Source organism: Lagopus muta, chromosome 8 (genome assembly GCF_023343835.1).
Source record: "Lagopus muta isolate bLagMut1 chromosome 8, bLagMut1 primary, whole genome shotgun sequence".
NCBI lineage: Eukaryota > Metazoa > Chordata > Aves > Galliformes > Phasianidae > Lagopus > Lagopus muta.
In genome coordinates, this window is record NC_064440.1 from 31644037 (window position 1) to 31666085 (window position 22049).

Genomic DNA, 22049 nt, shown 5'->3' on the forward strand with positions numbered 1-22049 from the left:
TATTGCTTCTTTCTGTTGGAGCAGTTGGTGCTGTCATTTCACAGTCACCATTGCCCAATCTCTTCTGCCTTCAGATTTGCAGAGTGTGTCATTTAGCCAGAACCACCTGCATCTTCGAAAAGGAAATGTGCCCAATGAAATGTGGTAGAAGTTATGTTGATGCATCCAGCTGGGTATCTTAGCTGAATAGGTTCTCTTCATAGCATATGCCCCTTTCTCAGGGCCTACGTAGGTTGAAACGTGGCAAATACCAGACAACTTGATTTCTCTGGGGTAAGTTGCTTGAAAGTTGCCAGTGAGAGACTTCAGTAGCCAGATATGTAAGCGTGACTCCTTGTGGGCACGCATGACATAAAAATTGACACTATTGGCAAATGTGGCTGTAGTTACAGGAAAGGGGTAGATAAAATACTCAATATAGACGTGTTCTTTAACAGCAGCTCCTGATTTTTAGTAGCCAACAAGCATTCAGAAGACAAAATGCTAACACACGGCAGTGCTTACTAGTTTTTTCTCTGAGTCAAGCAGCTGGCATTGAACTTCATTTATTACCAGTCTTCTCTTAAATGTATCCTGGCTGTTCACTACTGTCCGTATGAGTCAGGGCTGTGATTCTGGAAATTTGGAGGTTCTCAAAGCAGAATTTATAGAGAGTAAGTGAAGCAGAAGGATAAATACGTGTCTGATCTGTGTTTTACAACCCTACTGCCTTGCTAGCAACAAGTCTGTGTCCCTGTTATCATGACCCAAGGTACTAGGATGAGTCTAGAGTGTCTAAAACTTGGACTAGTCCTTAAAGATGCTGGAAGTTCTTGCTGGAAACACCAGCTTCTGTGCATCTCCTTTATGTGCTCATCAGAAATTTGGCAGAATGGAGCTACTTGTGTCTTCCTTTGGGTGTAGACTAGGAGCTCTTTGGAGATTAGGAGGTGCAAAGTGAAGTTTTGCTTTAGAAGCGAATGAATACGCTGTAAATCATTAAAGGGTTGTGCTTTGCTGGCCCTTATTAGCAGTGTCTGGACAAGTAGCATCTTTCTGAAGAATGCCAAATCTCTGGTGCATGGCACTGCCCCTGGGGGTGGGGCCTTAGGCAAATCTCATTTAGCAAGTCTAACCGGCTTAGAGCTGATTTCCTTCTCAGACATATGGAATTAACCGAAGATAATAGGAACCACGCCTGGCCAACGTATTGTAACAACTGACTTTTCATTTCAAGCTACTGGGAGGAAAGAAGAAAGAGCGGAGCTGTTTTGTTCCACTTTTCTCTTGGCTTTGCTTTCGGCATTTGCTCAGTGACAGCAGCATGCAATGCAAACCTGTGTGTTTTTGCTATCATAGAATCATAGAATGGGCTGGGTTGAAAAGGACCACAATGATCATCATCTGGTTTCAACCCCCTTGCTACGTGCCAAGTCACCGATCACCAGACCAGGCTGCCCAGAGCCACATCCAGCCTGGCCTTGAATGCCTCCAGGGATGGGGCATCCACACTTTGAGAATGTCATCTCATATCAAAAAGGGGTGAGATCCTTGCTTTCTGTTTGTGATTCAGTCATTCCCTTGTGCTAATTTAGGCCTTCACTTGGCGTGCTTGGTTTCTGAGTTGGACGCAGTCAATGGCAAGATTCCCATTGCTTTCAGTGATAATACCTGTGCTTATGGGCATGGCAGAGTTAACCAAAAGTACAAAGTGCCTTTATCCTTGCTAGAATTTATCATCCCCCTGGCAAACAGTGACTATTTGGAACAGCTTTGTTCAGCTGTGGTTTCTTAGCTGTATTTGAGCAGAAGTTAATTGTCCAGGTGAGATATATGTTGATTAGGAGCGATGGTACTGGAAAGTGGTCTTTTTTGTTGGGTTTTGATGTGAAGGTAGGAAGGAAATTCTGCCTGTTTTTCCCTCCTGTTGGGCGATTTGCCTCAATTTGTTAATAGCAACAGTTTGCACTATGTGAATACTTCATTCCTGTCCAACCTTTCCCAGGATTCGCGAAGCAGTACTTAATCCTCACTTATGCTGCTGCGATATCATATTCATCTTAAGATATGGTGGTACCAGAGCACAGAATAGAGCTCTCTTGTGACTGTTGGGCAGCACATCTCCCTTGTAGCTTTGCTCAATTTACAGATCCCGTCAGTCTTGTCTGCAGCTTGTGAAGCATCTCTTCTGCTGTTATGCAGTACAACCGTGGGATTCGTGGGGGGAAAGAAAGGAAGCAGTTGGCAAAATGCACTCTATTATCTATGTTCTTTGTTTGCTGATTCACTTTACTTCTGTTTTTTTGGCGTTACCACCTCATTTTTGTTATTTTTGGTGAATCACTACCTGTAAACCTACATACATGAAAGATATTCTGCTTGCAGCTTGTCTCCCTTCTGTAAAGAGAGAAGGGGTTCAGTTTAAGTGAGCCTGATGCTAATAGAAGCCATCAGTGTAGCTCATGTTTCATTGGATTCTGTTTTTCGGTGATGATCTACTTGATGTGAAACTAAGCATTCTGAACAGTCCAGCCTCTGTAGTGTGACTCGGTCTCATACATATCAGTAAGTAATTAATGTAAGTTAGTTCAGAGTAATTCTGAATGTTAACAAAAGCAGAGAAGGAGGTTATTTTGTTACTCACAGGTTGCAATTCAGGAATTACGATTCATTTTGGGGGGAAAAAAAAAATAAATTTCCTTGCTGCAACTAACCGAGGGGTTTTGCTTTGTTTCAGATTGTGGAAACCTGAACTGAAGTATCGTGAGACTTCCAACGTGAGAACTACACCAAAAGTGAGTTTTCTCTTTTTGTTGGTCTGATGTCGGTTGTTTCAGATCACTGGCAATGCTGCACCTCTGACTGTACCCCGATGGATTGCCTCTGAATCTCTGAGCCTTGTTCAAGCATCAGTTTGACAGGATTCCTCTTAACCCTGCATGTGTGTGTTTTGTGTTTCGAGGGTAATTTGATCAAAGATATTGAGTACGCTTCCTGGGCTGTGCAGTGGAGGACTTGGTGGTGCAGATGTGGAAACTTAGGTGAAAAATAAAACTCACTGAGGTGTTGTTAAATTCTTTTTGTGCGTGTGTTGGTTTTCCATAGGAAATGGCTGGCTTGCAGTGCGAGCTGAGCTATCCAAATGCAAGTGCTACTGAGTACAAGCACTGTGAGCTGGATCTTATGTTGCATATTCCTCTATTTGCATTTCAAATTTAGGGTTGGTTGTTGCCAACCATGTTCTCTGCAGTGTGAACTGATTACCCGGGTGTCAGTCTGCACACACACACCTTGTTTGAGGTATTGCTCCTCTGCTTTGTTGAAATGCTTGGTTGAGGTTGTTTACAGAATGCTCAAATCTGCAACGCAGCCCAGATGTAAAAAACAAACAAACAAAAAAGCTGATACATGAGTTTGTCACTGCGCTCTGGCATTATCTATTTAGAGAAAGGTTTGTGTCATGGATGCAGACAGCTTTTGGTTATTTGAAGGGCACAGACGAAAAGCAACACGGAGTGTTGGTAAATACCATTCTCACTTCATTTAGTTGTTCTTCCTCAGCCAAAAAATACTCAGCTACTTGAAATTTTCAAGCACCAGGCTTATCTGGTGATAATATGCAGCTGGGATTAAGTTATAGTTCTGTGTATTTTCTTCCCTTTTTCCAGCAGCTGATTCTTGCTCTGAGTAGGGAATGGAGTCTAACCTGGGACATGCGTTGTTTGCATCTCTGTACTGGGGGTGGCTTCATGTGGCTGTGAAGTTTCTGCTCTTTCTGCAGCCCCTTCCCCCACTCTGGAATACAGACAGCCTGCAGTACAGAAAATAAAGTTTGTGTTTTCAGAAAGCTGGTAAGAATTGCTGCAGTCAGGTAAGCCTTGGTGGTTGTGGAAGGCAGTGAGAGAAGCAAGTGGGGTGTCAGTGAGCCTCCAGTTGTCAAGAGACATGAAATGAAGCTGCTGGGTCCTGCTCATGGTGTTTGATATTCCTTGTCCATCCAGAAAAGTTCTAGCTTTCAGCCCAGTGACTGGGAGGTACTTCTTTTTAGATGCTCCTTGTCAGCCTCTGCATGTCAGGGCTTTTTGGGGATTGTACGTGATTCATCACGCAGAAAGTTAAGTAGTCAACAAGAGCTGGGTCACTGAAAGCTGTAATGAATCTAACTCCAGCTAACTGGTGGGGAGAGAGCTGAGAGTCTGAGTTAAAGTGTATCCAAAGCTGTTTGATTGGTGCTCCTTGCAAGGAGCAACAGTGAACTTGAAGAGACTTCATTTTGCCTTTTGATTCGCTAGTGCGAGTCTGAGCTTCAAAAGTCATGATTGCAGGTATTGAATTTGCCATCTGCTTTTACCAAAAGGTCTTTGCAAACAGGGAGGCATGCAGCCAGAAAAGTGAATGCGGGCTGGTGAGTTTTTGGCTGAAAGGGTGAGGTGAACTCCTGTCTGCTCCTGGGTATTAATGATAATTCAATTTTGCCAGTAATAAACAGCAGAATGTCGGTAACTTCAGCTGTTTTTGAGCTGCTCACAGGTCACTGTGGGAAAAGTTGTGTTCTTGCATAAATGGAGAAGAAAAAAACCAAACCTTATCCTAATTAATCAGCAGCCTGAATCCCATTTGAATTAGCCGATGAGACAGCACTGGCTGCAGGAGCAGCCCCAGATCAAGGCTGAGCAAACATTTTCTATTTATTTTTTTCCCCCTTGTTCTGTCTGATAGTATTTGCTCCTTCTCCTGCATGACTCTGAGCCACGTTCAGATTGTTACTTTTCCACAGCACCCTGTGCTCAGTTCTCTTTTGTCATGATAGCTGTCCTTATAGCCCTCACTTCACCTTCTAGACAGCTCACATAATGACACTGAAAAAACTTCATCCTTTCTTGCACTGCTTTCTGGACTGCCCCAAAGCACTTTCTATCACCTTGCTCATCACTAGCAGTTTTAGATGTTGCACAAAGGAGTGAAAGCAAGACAGTTTCTCTCAGGCTTGTCTGTGCAAGCTCAGGCACATGTTGAACCTAAATATTACCTAATTTCTCATACTTGCATGGCAGTGAAACCCACATACTCAAAACAAAATCTGAAATGGCAGTGCAGCAGTGTTGTTTTACTGAGAATCTGAAAAATAAAGCATGCGACAAAAATGTATTTTTAAATCTTAACCAAGTATTTCACAGGAGGAATATTAACTTGCGTTAGAAATAATTTCCATATCGGTACTAATTCATGGCTAATTTACAAGTGGTATGGAAAAAAAGATACTTTCAGAGGCCCAAGGAACCATGTTATCTAACTGAATGTTAGATAGACGTTCCTTTGTGTGTGGGTACTGCTTGCAAGGCAGTCTTCAGCCTGTGGATCAGCACCTCAGGAGGAGGCCTGTGAAGGTCACATGTGGTTGAGCCTATTCTGGAGATCCTCTGCCTTTCCACTGAATCTGAGAAAAGCTTTTTGCTTTTGCAGATCTCTGTTCTCTGTCAAATATGAGGTGTGGAAAAATGGGTTGAACTTGTGTTTTAAACATCCTGTAAACAGAAGGGAGTGCTACTTGAAAGTTTACCTCTGTGCTGTTAAGAGTTATGGCAGCTGTGATCACCACTTGCACTATGAAGTCTTTCCTACTTCAATCTTTAAAACTAGTGCTGTTTTTGTCTGGTTATTCCGTAGAAGTGGCTGGCTATACAGCAATAAATAAATGATTGTAAGAAGGCACTTGATCTCTTGCAGTAATGTCATCACTCCAGCTGGATCACCAGTTCCCAGTGTGAGGTAATGCACCTCAAGTCGTTTTACACAGCTGTTACGTAGGTCATCAATAGCAGTGTCTCCCACGTTACAGCTGGGAGCAGAAGCTGAATGGCTTCAGCCACACTGCCAGCTCCTATGGCAGGGACTCCTCTACAGAGCAGTGCCATGTGTGCTGTATGGGAGTGAGGGCAGTGCAACAAGGATGTTATACTGAGGCTGGCTCCTTTCCCTATTGGGTTTCCTCTGTGATGTTCTTTGTTGTGATACATGGAAAAAAAAAAAAAAAAGCCTGAAATGCTAGACTCATTTCCCTTCTGAAGGCATTAAAATTGTTGTATCCAGTATCTTTGGTTTGATGCTAAGGGCTGTTGGCTAGAAAGAGATCGTGTTCTGTCACGTGAGGCAGAAGCTATTTAAACGGAACCTTGGCTGCACACGTAAAAGTCACAAGGAACTTGAGCTTATGGGAAAAAATAAATCCAGGAGGTTGGAAGCACAGCTTGCCTTATTGTTCCTAGTGCTCCTCTTGTAGGCAGAGGCAGAATTTGTTCATCTGGGGAGCTCTTGTGCATCCCAGCGGCATGCTGCCTTGCACTGCATTGGGCAGTGCTGCAGGCTCTGGGGGCAGCAGGGCTGTGGTCCAGCGAGTGCACTGAAGAGTTAGAACAGCACGTGTTCTGGGCTGCATCCAGCCGTTCAGGAGTGGAGCCATCGAGCTGCGATGGTAAGCAGCCCTGCCTCATAGGCTGAGCGTGTGCCTGGCAGAGCTGTGTGATGCTCCTGTGCTCAGACGTGGGGAAGCAGGATGGCTCCCACGTGATGCCTTCCTACTGAGAGCCAGTGGGTCGGCTGTGGACCGGGGAAACCTGTGTGCCCTAGGGAGGAAGTGAGGTGGGAAGTGTTGAAGGAGAGCTGTGCCTATAATGTTTTCTCCTCTATTACTGTGGGGAGCATTCATAGGAGTGGAGCCAGATGTGTTTGCCACGTTGGCTCTCATGGATTTCCGCTTGGCGTGACTCTACTGAAGGCAGCACAGGTTTGTCAGTATTGTGCAGCAGAAGAGCTGGCTTGCTTTATTCCTGCAGGTGCAGCTGGGCCTTCACACTGTGCATCCACAGCCCCGCTCGCTTGCGTTGTTCAAAGCCTTAGGTGGTAAATGTACACAAATAGATGTGCTTATTAAGGCCAGTGGTTTTTTGTTGTTGTTGTTGCCTCAGATTTCATAAAATATATTAAGATGCAGAGTTCTAAAGATAAATAAATAAAGCAGCAGTTTTCGGAGTGATAGCAAATGCTTCAGTTAACGTTCTACTGAACACCAGATGTGAGACCCAGAGGCAGGGCCAGAGAAATGTTTATTGAAGGAGTATCTGAGGAAGTTGTTCTTTTGAGGCCTGCAGCTCCTGAGCACCAGTTACTTAACTAAGGAAGTGTTTGTGGGCTTTAATGACTAATTCCATACCAGTGTCTTCAGGAAAAAAAAAGCCAACAAAAACCAGCAAATGGAAGGAGCAGGTGGTATGTAACTCTTCATGAAAACAAAGCATGTACTGTGGAACTCAAACTTCTACTTAATAGTAAGTCTTCAAACTCTGATGCATTTCATTTATGTGCAATAAATTACTTGACCAGCCAGTAGGCTCTTAAAATGCATTTTGTTTGTTGTAATTCAGTGAGGGCAAAAACTTCCCTTGTGACCTCTTTCATTCCATACTAGGAAGTTCAGAGACAGGAGGGTAATTTAGGTTTTAGATACTCCTTCATAGGAATGAGTGGGAGTTGTGCTCCTGACTTCAATGGGAGTTGTAGCCAGGCCCTTTCTGTGTAGGTGTCACAGCAGTGACGTTAAACGTGCTTTGTAATTCTAACTCAAAGTTTAAATTAAGCAAGTTGAGACTGTTCTGTGAGAGAAGGTGTCTTTTATTTGATTTAACAGGAAAAAAATGGGCAAGTTTGCAAGTGGGTGGTGAAGGCCAAGATAGAGGTTTCTATTTCCAAAAGCTTTTCTTTCTTCCTACTTGTTTCCTTTTTGTCTTCCATCTATACATGTTATATTTATCTGCAGTGTTTACTTCAGTTACAGCTTTTGAGCTTAGTGGCTGTAATGCCTTTTATGACTTGAGTGTGTTTTGTTTTGTGTGGGGAGAGAGCATTTCAGTGTGTACAGCTTACAGGTGGAAGCTTTTTTTATTGCTTACAGTCCCGCTTCATATCCTGTTCATGGATTTTTATCTCTGTTCCTTGTATCCTCATACTTTTCTGGAGCTATTGCCAGTCAGATGATGATACATCAGGAGTCTTGTTGCTCCCACGCAGTTGGCTTTGCTGTTTGTTTTTGGTATTTGTGTTCTCCACTGATACCAGTAACAGCAGAACCAGGGTCAAAACAATATCTGATAGGGCACCGTCAAGGTCTCACAGCAGCCCTGCTGAGGGGAATGTTGTATTTTCCCTGCAGTTCTCAGTTGGAAGAATGAGTCATTTTTCTTCTTCGAGCTGTTAAGTGCTGCTGGCATAAACATGTCTTGTTATCTGGAGCTTTTACAGCATCTCTTTAAATGTTGCTGCTCACCTTGGATGCTTGGGGAATTTGCATATTAATGGCAGCCACATGCCACATTCTTGAGTTCTGGACTTGAAAGATGGATTGTAGAATTCAATTCATTTGTCTGAGCTTCAGTTCTCCCGTCTGAGCTATGTATAAGGCCAGGAATTAATTTTGCAACTTCCATATGAAGCCTCAATGGTTTGGCTTGTAACTACTTTGGGTTTTTTTTTTGCTGTTATCGTAGGTTTATTTTACTCCACGAAGAATTAAACACACAGCAGGCTTGAGGATATGGATACCATGTATCTCCTGTTACCTCTTGTCTGGATACTGTTGCATAGCAGAAATAACTGCTTGTCCAGCCATTGGGCTTGTCATTCCTAGCGTGTTTATACTGACCTTTCAAATGCTCATGAAATGAAGTCAGCCCCATACTCCTAGAGAGTGCTTGCTGATTTAGTGTGGGCAGTATAAGCCTGGGCAGTGACAGACCTGGATGGGATTTTCCTGTCCACGTTTGCCTGTCTAATCTTGGTCAAGCCACTGCCAAATAAAATCCAAAAGTAAGGCCTAAGAATCTTTCTCCTGCTGCGAATGTACCAATACTTCCTCAGAGACCTGTGTCACTGCACTGTTGTGCAGGACCCTTTTATGCTTGGCTGATCTTCTGTATCTTGGATGAGGTTATAATCCAGTGTAGTGCTTGGGTTTCTTGAACGTGGTATAAATCACACTTGGATGCAGTGATGGAGTGATGGTGGCTTTGAGCCTGGGCTTCCAAATCAGTCTTCTGAACAAGAATCAAGGGGAATTATGTGGTTGAAAATGTGAAAACTCCGGTCCTTTAAATTGCTAAGTGCACATTTTAAGCTAGGGAAGATGGAATGCATCACAGCGTTGCATTTGTAAGCTAGAATTTCATAAGCTATTTTTCTGTCTTAAGGTACCTACTGAATAAACAGTGATCTTCCTGCAGGAAAGGCTCTGTGGAGATGGGAAGCCAGCTGGGGGACAAGGCTGTGGTTACATGTGTGTATTGGTGCAAGGCTTTTGGACCTTAAACTGGTTTGGAAAAACACTAGTCAGGAAAGAGAGCCTGCCCCAAGTTGCTTCCTATGGAGGTAGGATGGGAGGTGAATGGAAAGGTGCAGTGGTTGAGTGATTCCTAAACCAAACTGAGTCACAAGTGAATCTGAACTTGTGACACAGGGGTTCTTGTGGAGGGGAGCGTGTGTTTCCATGCTCTCTACAGCCTGTGTCTGCTCTGGCTTCCTGTGCCCAGGTGACATGGCTTAGGAGTCAAAAGAATGCCATGTTATGCTTCTGGGAAGGTGCTCAGCTCCAGAGCCTTTGAGCAGATGAGTTCCTGGAGTGTAAAGGGAACACTATGATCCACTGTGGGGAATGCATCTAAAGACACCTACTGTTATCTGCAGACAGACAAGTGTGCTGCCCAGCCGGGTTCAGACTGATCTCATGCGCCCTGTGCAGTGCTGTTGTCTCTTCCATCAAAGTACCTGTTTCCACTCTACATCTTAATTACCAGCTTATCTGCATCTAACAACTAAAAAAAAGCTCCAAAGCACAAACAGCAACAAGAAGAACACATACGTGTGTGGACTTGCTTTGATTTTGAATTGGTACAGGAGTGCATGCGTCTGAGCCCAGTTATAATGTGCTCAGAAGGAGAAAATGTGGACCGTAGCCCATCCTGTTGGAAACCATTGCTTTGGATGAAAAGCTTCTGCATTTCTCAAGCAAATATAAAGTCAACTTTCATGTGTCAGCTGTGTGATCAGGTCTAGAAAGGCTGGACTTGCAAATACTGGCAGAATCTGACCATTGTATTTCTGTTTTAAACATCGCATTTTTACCTAATAAGCAAGTAGTGAAACTGAAGTTTGTTGTGCTGAACTCAGGACGCAATTGCATGCATTGTGATCGTGCTGGGAAGCTTGAAGCGTTGTGAACGGAGGCTTCTTTAACTTTTTAATTGCTGTAGTTCCACTGGTTTCAACAGCCATGCACCCACATGGATTTATAATGGCCAGCAAACAGCCTCTTGAGTCTCAGAAATGCACGTGAAAGTTCTAAGCAACATCTATAACATAGCAGCAGGAAAGCCCTGATGCCATTCTTACTGCTGGCTGTGGTTCTTGGTGCTTAGATAGAGATGGATTGTGTGGTGGAGGGCTTGCTTTCTTTTGGGTAGGTTCTGGTAAGGCTCATCATGTTGCCTGGGATTGTAATGCCTTATTTTTGCTTCCATGGAATCTCGTTTACCCCTGTGAAGCTTTGCCTTCTTGGAGCCATTACAAGTTTTACCAGCAGGTTCCAGACCTTGACGTTTTCACCTTCCAGCTCCTGCGGAGCACTGTTGCAGGCAGCGTGGGCAGTGGAAGCCTCTTTGTGTTAAGCTGCAGGCCCTTGGCAGCTCCTTCAGCTTTGCTGTGCTGTTTGGGAATGGAAAAGAAGTGCCTTCTGTGCACAGCGCAGAACGAGGTACTCGGGCTGAGAGAACGGTGGGGCTACAAAGCAGCGTTTGTCTGTTCCTTGGTGTCGGGCATCTCTGCCGGTATTCAGCAACAGGGAGGCCTGAGATCAGCGCCGCACCTGCTGCTGGGGCTGCCTTTTGCCTGCTGCCAGGTGCCTCGGTCTTATGCAAATGAACCATTTAAGAAAATCAATTACTTGGATGGAGCCATTCTGTGAAGAATAGCACCAGATCCTGTATAAGCCAGGCGTGTTTCAGAAAGTTGTCCACTATTTACTCCAAGCATAGCAATTAGGTGTTCCCTGGCTATCTCCCGTGTTTTTCACGTTGTTTGCCTGTTTTTTCTTCAAGGGCAGAGAGGGAGGTAGCATTAATGTAGTAACTCTGCCTGTAATTACACAGCCGAGGGAAGCAGGAAAAAAACCTCCTGGGTGTTTTCTTCATCTTGGGATTTATTGGGTGTCTCCTGTACTGACAGAACAAGATGTAGAATTGCTTTCAGTGTTCATTTGTCACCGTGTGTGAGACAGAAGGAGCAAGTCTCCGAAAGATACTGTAGTGCAGGGGCTTGGTTAGTTTGGTTCTGCCCATTATGGGCTAATTCCTGCCATTTCATTTTTTTAAATGGTTTTAAGGTCTTTCTTTGAGTAGGCATTCTTTTTTTGTTTTGTTATACAAATGCAGTAGAGAGCATGTTTTTCTTAGAGATTTCAAAGCAAAATAGAAGCTGAGTTTGGAGCGTTTGTTCTGTTTCTACAGTACTAATAATGATCAGCAGCAGTAAAATAACTTCACTCCTGGCTTCAAGGGCCAGAGAGCCATGGAGCAGTCCCACAGCCCCTGCTGCTGCTGGTTGAGGCTGCTGGTTGAGACTGCTGAGGCCTAATTCTTCTCTATGAGGTGGCTGCTATGGTAGCAGTGAGTTTGGACTGGGGAGGCCTCATATCCAGCTCACCAAGGCAGGATGCTTGACATTTGGAGGAGCAGCGTGTGGAGAGCTGCCTGGTTGGAGACCCGTGGGTTTCATGAGGGATGTGCCATTTGGATGCTACGGTTGTCTGGGCAATCTCTGTGCTAGAGGTGTTTGTCTGGGGTACAGAAAACCACTCCTGTTTTTTAAGATTGAAATCAGGTCCAGGATTTGCTTTTTCTTTCTTGCTGACTCTGGTACCTTTCCTATGTGACTCCTTTCTGCTGTGAGGAGGGTAGAAGCCTTGGCTGGCACAGGGGAGCTGCTGCCTGCTGTGTTGAAGATGAATTATGAAGATGCAAACTCTGCTTTTGGAAGCACTGTTTGACAGATCACAGACGCTGGCCACTGACATACTCGTAGCAGACTTTTCTCAGCTGCAGTTTCCTTGGGCATATCCAAACGTGAACGTCATGCTGTCTGGTGCTTTCATGTGACCTTGCAGCAAGTGACCTTATTGGAGTGCTCCTCTGCTGCTGTGCCACCTAAATAAGCCTTTTCTCATGGACAGATGCTTATGGGCTGCCCTGAGAAGGGTCCTGCTCTGTATGATATTGCCAGAAGCTCCTTCATCCAGCCAGTGTCTGGTGACAAAGGGTGACATTAAAAAAATATGGTGTCCTAAAGCTGCTTCTCTGAGTGTGAAGTTAGATTTTGCTGTAGTTGTAGCTTACTTTAGGACCACCTTTGGAACAAGGTGATGCTTTGTAGAACCCCCTTCTGGAGGGAGACATGGCTCAGCCCTGCATAGCAGAACTCCTGCAGTAAAGCGATGGGGTGCTCAAGGTGTCTGTCTGTAGTGGTGCCGGGCACACACTGTCCTTCCTGGATCTGCCTTGATTAGAAAGCAGGAGCACTTGGAAATTAACATTCCATCCCCCAGCAACTGCAAGTTAGGACGTGGTGCTGCTTCAGCAGTGGTATGTGTGGAGTTCGAAGCCAGGAGGGAGAAAGTCCAAGTTTTGCACTTGCAGGTGCAGACGTAATAAGAAACTCTCAGGAGACTTCAGTCCACGGTGTTTTTTATATAGCAGCTTTCACTGAATCAGTACATCTTGGGAGACTGTCACCTACCTGTGGAGTCTGAGAAGAGACCCTTCTGAGCAGAGTGAAAGCCTCTGTTGTGCTAAAGAGAATGCCTGGGACCTGGTCAGGTCAGACTGCTCCTGGCTCATTGTCCAGGCAGATGGAGCGAAATCTTTTAAGTATGAAATAAACCTGTGTTCCTGAGAAGCATGCTGTAAAATGGCAGTGCTTACCTTTATAGAAAGGCTGTATCTTCAGCTCTGGTGGATTTCCCCTGCAAATACACGACCCAGTTTTGTGGGTTTGCATGACCTGTGTGTGTGTGCTGGGTTCCAGAAGATGCTGAGGACCCTTCTTACCACCAGTGACCAGAGGTGAGTGTGTCAGTGTGCCCTCTGGAGATGGGTGCTACAGCTATCTATGCTGCAGCACATGGCCCTGTTGCACAGCGCACGCTGGGTGTGGTGAGGGGCTCCCCGTGGCCCTGTCACAGTGTCTCGCCTTGCTCTCGCATGACATGCTTGTGCTGGGACGTGCTTGTAGGCTGCAGGGCTGTCTGAGTGCTGATTGCAAACAGAACAGAAATGATTGCTTGGATTATTAGAGGGGAAACTGTGACCTTTCCTCTGCTGCTCGGGTAGGGTGAAGGCTTCATAGCTTTCTGGTTTTTGAGCAACGTGGTAAATAGCAGGGATGTGCTTATGTGTAAAGGCAGGCTGCGGTGGCATCCAAAGGCTTCCTGGGTGCCAAAGGAGAAGGGGTGAAAAAGACATTAGTGGTAAGCATTCCAAAAAGTCATGAAGAGAAGAGGAAATAATTCATTCAAGAAGAAATAACAAAGTCCAGGAAAAGCATGCCAAATCAAGCAGTACAGATGAAAACGTTGCCTGAGCACAGAGCATGGGCTGTGACTGTTGGCCACTGTGAGATTAGACAGGGGCTAGTGGGAGCTGCAGGGGGTGCAGCAGCTAGGAAATAAAGCTGACCATAGGGTCAGTGCTCAGAGTCAGGTAAATGAGCCATGCTGGAGGACAGGGCTCTGTCATCCTGGAGGTGATGTGTGCTGCTGCGGTCCTTGACAAGGAGAATCGTGCTGACAGTGACTGGCTGTTCCTTATGTATTGGCTTGAATTCATGGGGAATTTGCTGTGATAAACTTAATAAAGCAAGGCCTGCGTGTAGAGAACTGGAGAAAAACAAAACCATTCAGTGCACTGTCATGACCTTCATTTTAATAATTTTCATGCTTTGCTGACCCCATAGTGTTTCTATGTATGATACAGGAGTAAGGACAGCTTGTCTTGGGAGTGGGGAGGAGTCCAGCAAACACAGCGCTCACAAGCATCTGGGAGCTGCCGAGCTGCGTTCTGATGGGCAGGGTGCAAAACTGTTGGATAGAGGCACTCCATTCAGCTGCAGCTTTTGTGACAGCGTGTCTTCCTGTGCGTGGGGAGCAGTGCAGAGCCAGGCACTGAATGCTGCGGGGAAAAGAGGTCGAGATGGAATTTTCCATTGTCTCTTAATAGAGGCAAGTTTCAGACCACCTTCTCTGTTTGCTAACTACTGACAGATAATGCTTTCGGTCATCAAACATAATTATGTCATGATTATTTCTCCTGTGCTTTGAGTGTCAACTACACGGTAAGTATTGAGGGAAAGCACAGTTCTGCATATTACAAAAAACATCTTTAAGGTATTTTTCTTTTAAAATACAAATATAAAAAGGGGTAATTGCTAGAAAAATAGGGGAGCAGTTGCTGCATGATTGCGTTATGAAATGGATGTAACAGGCTCTGAAGCTTAACTTCAGCATTGTAATTTTCTGCCATGACATACTTCCAGGAGTGAGCAGCAGGAGGGCACAGCAATGCAGCATCTGGCCTGTGCATTCCAGTAGGTAATGTGTCAACTTACCTAGACTTCCTAGGCCAGATGTTTTGTGTGTTGCTTATTGAAATTCCCCAGTTTCATGTAACATGGTCCTGAGGCCAGTCCTTTCTTAGGAGCTTAAGACTGGCCTTTGTGTCAGTGGCTGCGGCCCAGTTAACTTCTGTCCTTCAGCACTAGGGTTGCCTGCTGGTCCTTAGCAGCTCTGCTGGCTGCGGTGCGTGGGGAGGAAGGTGCAAGTTAGCTTGCACAGAGTGGTTTATAATGTACTGAAAATAGGTGCGTTATTGGTAGAACTCACTCGGTGACCATGGCAGACTTTGGACGCTGTGATGTGCGGCAGAGCGCAACATGATCTGTGCACATGCCAGTCCTGCAGCCATCAGAGAAGAATGATATTGGGGCAGGCTGTGCTTCAACCCAGCTCTGATATTGACTTGCTGAGTGACCTCAAGCGATGTAAAAATGAGGCTGGTGGTGCATGCGGTGCGCTGTAGTGTGCTGTAGAGCTGGGGCGTGCTGCTGGTACGAGCGTGTTAGCAGTGCTGAAGGTAGGATGACTGGTTACATGAACAAAAACAAATTGTCGGGGTATAACTCGGTACTTTTTGAAAGGAATCTGCACTTTGCTGTCTGCAGAGTGCTGAGATATAAGTAGCGAAAGCTGCTTGAAGTCTTGGCCAGACGTTAGAGCCAGATTGTGGTTATGATTGCACATCACAAAAGCTGTCTGTATGGGAGGGGATTTAGCTGTTCATTATTAGGTTAGACTCCATCATGCAAAAGCTGCCCTGTTTGCGCAAATATTTGCTTCTTCTATGACAAAAGCACTGCATTGGCAGGTTAGGAAATGTAGCATTTTTGTATTAAGAGGCACTGGGTAAGCTCTGCCTGTAGCTGTAGACCTGGTTCAGTAGTATGCTATTAAGCTCAATTAGAGTAGCAGAGTAAAATAGATGTAATGGTTCTGCAATGGAATGGCATGCTAAGACCTGAGCAAACAGAACGTTGCTGCCATGAATAACACTCCCTGAGCAGTTGGCCTACACAAGTGTGTTTGTTTCTGTGTTGTTGACTTTATTTTGATGCTTTTTGTTGGCTGAAACATTTTCTTCTAAAATTTAGTAACTGAAACTTGTCAATGCACAGGACTAAGCATTGTCTGGGATCTGCTCTGCTTCGCTGGGGTGGACTGAAAAGAAACAGCTGCTGTATTCCCTTTCAGGCTAGGTTGTCCTACAGTAACACATTTCCATGTGTGTGTACAACCATCCTGTCTCTGCATGATCCATGTAGTACATGGGAAAAAATTTCCCATCTAGTAACTGATGAGGGCAATTTCCTGTAAGCCAGCTCTTCTTGTGGTCTCTGGTTTCCAGCCAGTTCTATTTTTACCACTTTTTTTTTTTTGTTCTTTCTTTCTTAAAGGATGTTTCTGTTTGGTATTCTGTTACTAAAATGTTTTTTACACCCTGACCAAGGTAGTGTTTTGAAAGGAGCCCGTACAAACAGTGAAGGTGATGTGTATCCCACTTGGTCAGAGCTTTTGAGCCACCTCCTAAAGTTGGCATCAGTCTTCAGGGCCTGAAGGAACAGGAGCCACGACTGCAGTGCTTCTGGCTGCCGAGCTGAAGCCAGGACCGTATAACATTGCAGACAGGGTGCACAGGTGATCAGTGATGAAGCTGGAAGAGATCCCAACGCGTGGGGGAAGTGTGGAAGTGAAAGGAGAGCCAAGGAGGAGTGCAGGGGATAGAGAAGTGAGAGGAAGCTCATTTGGAACTCAATTTGCCTCTAAGTAAATGGAAATCTTGGCTGCGGTTACAGATTGTGCTGCAGCATCATGCTGCAGGGCCTGCGTGTATTTAATCCCAACCTCTGTTGGAACTTTCTCCCAAGATTTCAGGAATCTGTGAACCCTTCAGAAAACACTTAGCGTCATGCTGCTGGGAGAGGTACCATTTATGGTGGCAGCAGTTCTACTTGAATGACATTGAGCTAGCCAGATTTTTGGAAATACAAGATGCATTTACGTTGGGGTACTGAATAGTTCTGAATTGTTTGAAGTTTTGTTAACCCAGCTGTTCTAGGATGAACACACCTGGTCCTCTGAGCTTATGAAGTGGAAGCATCTCTCAGATGCCTTCAGGGTTTTCCCCTGGTTGCTGGGTCTTAGTCCTTCAAACTACCAGGGCACTTAGGAATGTTCAGTAAACAAATGTTTCCATCTGTTTCAAATAAATTACACTCGGTGAAGTGTGTGTTAAGTGGCCCTTTCCATGTGAAAAGCAGGCAAAATTTTCTGCTGCAGTGACAGCTCACCAGAATGGCAGATTTGAGAAGAGGTGTGACTTCAGCCCCGATGACGAGATGCCACCATGGCTTTGAAGCACTGCTAGGGGCGTAAGGAGTGCTTCTGTTCTTCATTAGGCTCAGCTGCAGCGTTCACAGCAACAGCCCTGGACTCGGGGCTGACATTTCATTGCAGGGAATCATATGGTTATTTCATGTTATTCCTGAGAGTTGCAACATCATTTTGACTAAATACTGCTGGGGGTAGGCTGGCAGTGGAAGTGGTGCTTGTAGTGAGTCATCCTCACTAATGGAAACTATTTGATAGAGAAATAGTAGTTATTAGCTAGATTTCTGTTCTGAATCCCTCGTGTGTTTTTTTTTTGTTTGTTTGTTTGTTTTTCTTCTGTGGGCACTTTTTGCAAATGACCTTTAGGCTGGAGGACCTCATTTATTTTCATTCTAGCAACAAATATTTGTGTGTGTGTGTGTGTGTGTGTGTGTGTGTGGAATAGGGGGGGGCTTTTTGTTATCTGTGAACTCCAAACTGCTGTGTTTTATTCTGATTTCAGTGGTACGTGGAGGCAGGACAAGGGGAAATGGACATAAGCTGCAGCATAGGAAGTTCCGCATGAATGTGCACAAGAACTTCTTTAGGTGAGGTGACAGAGCACTGGAACAGGCTGCCCAGGGAGATGGTGGAGTCTCCTTCTCTGGAGATGTTCAAACCCCACCTGGGCACCTACCTGTGTGACCTGGTGTAGGGAACTTGCCTTGGCGGAGGGGTTGGACTGGATGAGCTCCAGAGGTCCTTTCCAACCCCTGCAGTTCTGTGGTTCTGTGGTTTTGTTTTGTGCTTAAGTGTTGGATATAGCTGGTGCTGCAGGTGGACTGTTTAAAGGTGTTTATTTTTGAAGTGCTAACTTGAGGAATGTGTACATTAAATAACAGTAAAATAAGTGCGGTTGCCTTAGAACACTGTTTTCCATCACTTCAGGAAATCACAAGAGTTCCTCCCTCCAGAAAAATAATCAAGGTGCCAGCTTAACTTTCAAGCCCTTAAATAGACTCTGGAGGATTATGTATGTGATTAAACTTGCTTTCCTACATATGACATCTTCTAAGGCTGCAGCCAGAACTCTTGGATGTTAATGTTGCCATTGGCTGTCTGTGTACTTGAATGTCTTGCTCTGGGTTTTTTGGATATGCAGAAGGAGTGTTACTACCTCCTTTCCTGTGCAGGGAGTGCGAATCTTGGGTTTGGTGGAGGAGCAGAGGGAGTGGAAAATATGTAGAACAGAATCCATGATGTCTGGCAGTGCCTTACAGGTTTGGAGGAAACTGGTGCTTTTTGGTCTGGCCATGTCTGCAGCCTGTCGTCCACAGAGGGCTCTGAGAGCACAGGAAAGACGCTAAACATTTTTCTTTAATCCTTCTCTTCTCACATTTGGGAAACCCAGGCTACGTCTCTGCAAAAACAAGTATTCTACCTCAAGAGAGAATCTATATGTGTTTAATAACACATAAGGGAAGAGAATGTTTCTTTGCAACCACAGCTCAAATATTTAAACCTTCAGATGATGCACATGTCCTGTGTCTGTGTGTGTTCATCTCTGTAGCCTTCCTAAGCAAAACTAATCAGCTTACTGTTATCTCCATCTTTGAAAATGCAGAATTTTTTGTCTGTGACTTCAGACTGACTGAAGCTGTAGATATTTCCACCCCCCCCTTTCCCCCCTCCCATTTGTACTCAGTACTGATGAAGCAGCTTTCTCTTCTAGTTCAATAATGCTGAATTGTGAGTGTCCCATATTGCATTTCCACCTTTCAGGTTGCCAAGGCATCTTCCTTGCTCTTTAGTTATGCAAAGCAAGGAAGGGTTCAAGACACTTTTCACACAGGAGAGAGGGGGGCGGTACTTCTAAGAGGCTGCTCCAACTTGGTGCATGCAAGGAAGGCAGTGGTAAGACTTATGTGAGGAGCTCAGTTACGCATCAAGGAGGTAAGCTACAGCCTTGCTTCACTGGGATGAGTAGGGCACTTGGCTTTGCTGTCTACATCTTTGCTTGTGACTTTTCTGTTAAAGAAGCTAGTGGTCAGCAGGTGCTCTGTGCTTCTGTTGGATGCCCAGGCCTGATGCTGGGACTAAGAACTGACCCCCGGGTTTATGAAAATGGCAGTCCTGAATGTGTGCTCTTTATTTCCTTATCTGCTGTGCATTTCAGATTTCTGTCTTGCATTGTATGGCATTTCTTTTTTTTTTCCTTTCAGTTCATATCTCTTAATCCTTTTAGCAGGGGTACGGTGTACTGGTATTAGCAGAAACTCAGAAATCAACTAGGTTTGTGTTTGTATGGAAGGCTTTCACCCACTGCACTCTTCTTGTGCTGCTCTAGTATTAGGACAGCAAGCTTGCTTTAATAGCATATAAGACACTCATGTTTTTGTAAGCCTGTAATGGCATGCAGTGTTTTATGCAAGCAATAAAACATGATACTGCCTCTTCCATTTAGAAGGCTATGTGCCTTTCTTTCTTTAATGCAATTAAGTTGACAGCACTGGGGCTGTTCCTGCTTTACACCTAGGTGAATTAAGAAGTAATAAAGAGCAATACACGTTCACTCGCAGTGTGTGTTGACTCACTGCTCAATCTTGCAAGTGTAGCAGAAAATGCTTTCATCACAAAGATGAAAATGGGTGTTTTCAGGTGGGAAGGGCCCGAGTCTAACATCCACTGACCTGATCAATTAATTTGTAGGCTGTGATTTTCCAGTTTCTAATGAAACCAGACCACAGGGCTATTTTAAATAGTTTGCTTCAGGAGAAGCAGTTACTGAGATGAACAGGTGCAGCCCTGCTTTGAGCAGAGGGGTTGGACTTAAAGAATTTCCAGATGCCTCTGCCAACCTCAGCCAACCTGAGGTGCTGTTCATGGGAATGCCTGAGGATATCAACTTTTTATAAAGCAGCTCACTTTGCGTGCTTTTTAAATATTTTGAGTGTGTATTTCATGTGGGACACTTGGAGTCCTGTGAGTGCCCGCAGCTCAAATTGCTCCTGGCTCTTCATCCCTCTGCTGATCTCAGGTGTTAGAGCTTCATCATGATGGTCTTGAAGACTGCTACCTTCATGGGGCAGTTCTTGTACTTCTTCTCTGGGTGTTTCTGCAAAAGGAAGCAAGAAGTAGGCTGCCAGAACCTGCTGTTATGTTTGGATCAAAGCAGCTGAGGTGTGCCAAGGGTGAGCTGTCCTATCTGCTCCTGAGCTGTTGGTGGTGTGCCTTGCCTTCCCATGCCAATGCCACCCAGATCACATTAATGGTCTAGGCTTTTGCTAAGATGCTGAATATGAGTAATCTCTTTGTCCAGAGAGCTTGGGTTGACGCATCCTCTTAGCATGAGCCAGGGATTTGCAGTATGGATGGTGGGTGAGGCTGATCTGACAGCAGGCTGTTAGCTGATGGTGTGACCATGTGCTTCACATATTCCGTTCCTCTGGGGATGGTTTGGTCCTGCCCGTACGTCTTGCTGGCTCAATTTTGTCTTCAGCAGATTTTCTCTTGTGTCCTAGTTGACTTCTGTGCCCACAAAACCTGGTTCTTCTGAAAGAGAGATGTCTTGTTGTCCTGTGTAGAGCATTTCGAGGCTAATAAGTAGGTTTTGTCATCTGGGGGAAGAAAGAGGATTATAGTTGGTGAAGGTGAGTCCTTGTTTGCAGTAGAATCCTACATGACTTCCAAACCTAGTACAGCAGGGATTGATGGTGCCTTAGAAATCAGAGGATTTTTTTTGTCGTTGTTGTTTGGCTAGTTCAATGGGAACTGCAGTAACTGAATCAGTACCCAGCCTTACATTTACTCTGGTGGGCACGTGAGGAAAACTGTAAGTAATTTACGTTTGACTCAAGTGGAGTGCAGAAATCAATGCCAGAAGGGTGGAATACAGAGCCTTGGTGCATCTATCAGAGCTCAGCATTTGGAGATGTGTGTGTGTGTGTATATGGATGTATGCAGAGGGAGGAAAAAGTATCCTTTGGTTTGAGACATGTTGACGTAATGACAACAGCTGATAAACTTAGCAAAACCAGCCTTGCTTAGCTGTATTTGGAACATAAGCAGATGCAGAATTTGGAACAATGCAGAAGCAGGCTCCAGCTTTGCTAATGTGAGCCAACCGTGGTCACGATTTCTGGAGCTGTGTCTTTCAGTTGCACTATGGAAACTGAAAGATTAAAGCCTCGAATCAGGAAAGCCACCAAGCACATGATTTATTCCAAGTGCCTAAGTGCTGTGCTAAGTGAGGATGGATTGCCCAAGTGCCTAAATAGATGCTTAAATGCTTTGTAAACTCCATCTTTAAAGACTTTCTCCCAAAGGATGCTGTAGAAGCCTGTACTAAAGTAAGCGAGGATGATGGGGACCTAGTGCAGTCAGTGCTTAACAGCTACAAGAACTGCTGTGACCATTTAGCTCTTATGTTTTTTACCACGAGAAAAAATCACCAAGAAGCACAATTTCTGTGCATGCCTGCTCAGGTATATGCATTGGTTGTTCTGAATGTAGTGCCTCCTATTTATTTCCATGGAAACTGTAACAGCTTGAAAGAACACAGTAATGCTACTTGGTGGAGCAAATCCTCACCGTTTTTCAACATAGCCACCACCATTAGCTGTGCGTTTTCACCAGCAATGTACAAGAGCCTGCTTGCTGTGCTCATAAAATATTTGCACCAGCAGAGGTGACCCTCTGTTGCCACTGCTGAAATGCGCTGCCCGCTGCCTCGCTGTGCTCACATCCATTGTTTGGTCCCCATAAGCATTCAGCGCTTCTACCCTGCCCAAGAACACATTCTGGAGTTGCTTTAAAATTTGCTGGATGTGTGCTTTTCCTGCTGATTTTCTACAGAAACATTGGTAGTGGACAACGCTTACGTATCTGTATAAATAATCTTGCTGAGTGTTTGTACAGTCCAGTACAAGCGCATTCTCAGCTGTTTCCTAAATGCTGTTATAATCAAAATAAGGAGTAATAATCATTGCCAAAATCAGTGCAACCTGCTATAAATGTGGTCACAGAAGTGCTCAGGCGGAGTGGTATTGTGCAGAAG

The 22049-nt window shown here is 44.9% G+C and overlaps 1 protein-coding gene across 37 annotated transcripts in view; it reads left to right on the forward strand.

Annotated features, from left to right (window-relative positions):
* Window positions 1-22049, forward strand: part of MAP2 (microtubule associated protein 2) — a 192535-nt gene that overhangs the window by 36925 nt on the left and 133561 nt on the right. For all 37 annotated transcript variants that reach the window (XM_048953526.1, XM_048953528.1, XM_048953523.1 and 34 more), the window contains one exon: window positions 2717-2774. The gene's annotated coding sequence lies outside the window, so the exon portion shown is untranslated. The remainder of the gene's footprint in view (window positions 1-2716; window positions 2775-22049) is intronic.